Raw genomic sequence first — 3,227 nt, forward strand, 5'->3', positions numbered from 1 at the left:
CGGAGGCGCGGCAGCCGCCTCGGTTGCAGCCCCCCGGGGCCCGCGTTTTCGGTGGCACCTGCTCCAGGAGCCGGCTGGAGGCCTGGAGGTCGCTTCGCTTCTGGAGTGCCACTCCCAGAGGGCCCGGGTCTTATTTATTTATTTTACAGAAGCGGTTCCTTCTTTGTGGGTTCCTGCTGCCCGGGGAAGCCATCTGTGGCGGTGTGGACGGGACTGGACTCTTCCTGTCTTTCTCTAGGCTCCGATCTTTGACACCCCCATGACCCCTTTCTTTATTCTTACACGATGTGTCTTCTGGCGCTCTTTCTCTAAGTCATTGCAAGTCACTGCTGCTAAAATATGTGGCGACACAGATAAGTCCATTTTACGATGTTCATGAGATCTCTCGACCTGATGTTGGTTTCTTTTCCCTTTGGCTATGTAGATCTGGAAAATAATGTTCTCTGATTCATGTATCTACATACGGGAGATTTTTGTTGTTATAAGAACAAAACATAAAATGCTTCTTTCAAAATATTGCAGGTTTTTGTTGTTGTCGATGTAGTTCTTTCCGCCCTCAGCAAGACCTGTCAAATACAGCCACTAATTCTTGTGCTTCCTTTGTCCAAATGTAAGACTCACGCCCAGCCCTTCTCACTCTGAGTACTAACAAATTGAAAAGCACTATAAGAAGGGAATATACTTAGATGTGTTTTACTGGACGCCTCCTGATGAACTGGCTAGCATTTTGCTGGGGAAAATTATTAAAATACTGTACTTTTTTCTCCCTTCATTTTGGTATTGGAAGAAAGGAAACTAAGATTGGTGACAGTAATACTTTTTTTTTTTAAACGGGGAAAGCCTGTTACCTGTTCAAAAGGTATCTGTATGAACAGGATCTATATCATAAGTGTTACTTATCTACACTGCATAATAATAAATATAGTGATATATTTTTAATAATGATATTTTTGAGACTTACCTATTCAACATTTGTGTGGTGGCATTTAAGGACTTAAGTAGAGATCTGCTATAACTGACACTTGCCTTTTTAATAGTTAAATTATTTGGATCATTGTAAGTCGTCACAGTATCTAAACCATCAGGAGTATATAGCCCTCTTTTAATACTCGGAATATGTTATACATAATCCTTCTGGATGAATCAAGGTCATCTCTGTGTACAGTAAGTTCTCTCCTGTGCCATTAATACAGCCGGTGCATTCGCTGTGTAAGGGTGTTGGCAGTTTACTCCCGTGCTAAGGTGACTCCTCTCCGCTGTACCAGTTAAGTGTTAATATTCTAGACAGCTAAGTTAGGTAGGAACATTATAGGCAGTCAGATAGGGCTAGGCCCTCAGAGGAGTCTGTGCAGAAGATGAGACTTCATTCCAACTGTGACTGGAGACTTTATTACAACTGTGCATTTGTTGAAGGCCAGGTCTGAAGTCAAAGCTAAAATGACTGTACCCACATACTTCTCCAGGGATAAATAATAATGATTGATATTCTAAATAGGCATCCATCACCTGGATAGGGGACCAGGACCTTGACCCATCCCTTCCTGGAAAGGTCCTTGTTTTTTCCTTGTGCACTTGCTATGTGACTTGTTCCCCATTGGATCAATATTACCTAAGTGACTATATTTGTAATCTTACTGGTTGATCATAGTTTTGTCCCATCTTACACCCACCTCATAGTTTCCTACCCACCGTGTGATTTTGCTCTATAAAGCTCCCTTGAAGAATTGGGGTTGTGGGCAACCCGTTTTGTAGGTTCCCTTCTGTCTCTTTCGGCCAAGAAGCTATCTTTCCCTCAATAAATATTTCCTACTCTGAACTGTGGTTCGATTTTGGGGAACACAAACTGGCCTATCCAGACATTTGGCATGTTGGGAGTTATTTCCCTTACATCATTTGGAGGTTCTTAAGTCTTCCCTATGTCATATTGTCTGTCTTTATCTCTCCAGTACTGTTCTTTCAAAATATGGCCTTCCTGCCTTCTAATCCCCCTTTCTAAACTGAAATAGGAAGGGAAGCCAGATGGAGCCCCTTCAAATCAGGGTAGATAAGATCACAGGGAAGCTTAGAGGCAGCCCTCAGGCCTTCAAGAATCTCAAAATCCAATCACCATAGTACCCTGTAATTTCTACTATACCATGCCACAAGATACAAAGGGAATTTTGTGTTTTTGAGACAGGGACTTGCTTTGTAGTGCAGGCTGGCTTTGAACTCACTATGTAGCCCAGGATGGCCTTGAACTCAATAGTGATCCTTCTGCCTCAGCCTCCAGTGTGTTGGGGTCACAGATGTGTCCCACCACACCTGGCTGTAAAAGAAATTTTTAATTGACACTTTCAAACCCTTAGATACGGAAGTAAATTAAAACACCTGCTGGTTATTTTTTTTTTTTTTTTTGGTTTTTCTCCGGTATCGGAACCGAACTCACGACCTTGCGCTTGCCAGGCAGGCGCTTTTGCCGCTGAGCTAAATCCCCAGCCCCCACTGGCTGGTTATTGCTAGGCATCCTCATAACCAAGGGAACGCCACCCTCAGAGACTTCATGTTGCAAATTTGTTATGTAGCACAATTTCAAATTAAGGCGTTTTAAGACTGTTCTTAAATAAATAAGACATTCAGAGTTTCAGGCTCTTACAATGTGTGACTTTATTCACATATAAAAAAATCTTTAGCATAAGAACTTGACCACAGCAATATTGGCTTCTTCGTTTCCCTTCCCTCTTGCCACCGGTTTTCAAGAGTGGAGTGGTTGAAGGTTTTTTTTGGAAAATAAAAGGAATGTAATGAAAAAAAAAACCTATATAAGTAGTTAAGGAATATTGTGTAGGGTAATAAAATTCTGATCTGATGCTGTCTTGTCTGGCCAGAGATGTCTACATTTATTCACAGCTTGAAAGCCTCAGAGGTGGTACCACACCCCAGTTATTTTTGGTTTTGTTATTTCCTGTTAACTTTAAAGTCTGCTTAATTGTTTTGTTTGAGCAAATGTTGAAGAAGAGTGGGTGGGTGGGAGTGATTTGTATTTTAAGTGTCCTCTAAACACAGCTTTCTAAAACTGAAGGACTAAAACTGGTAGTCAGAAAACCTCACTTTACTTCTGCTTCAGGTTCTTGTTTGTGACTTTGCCTTTTTTTTTAAATCTTGTGTTTTTACCTAAACTTGCTTTTCATTTAATGATCTCATTTGTAATAATACCTTCCCTGCCAACCCTGGGTCATGCAAATGACCTG

Source organism: Chinchilla lanigera, unplaced genomic scaffold (assembly GCF_000276665.1).
Source record: "Chinchilla lanigera isolate Chin_1 unplaced genomic scaffold, ChiLan1.0 scaffold00002, whole genome shotgun sequence".
Lineage (NCBI taxonomy): Eukaryota > Metazoa > Chordata > Mammalia > Rodentia > Chinchillidae > Chinchilla > Chinchilla lanigera.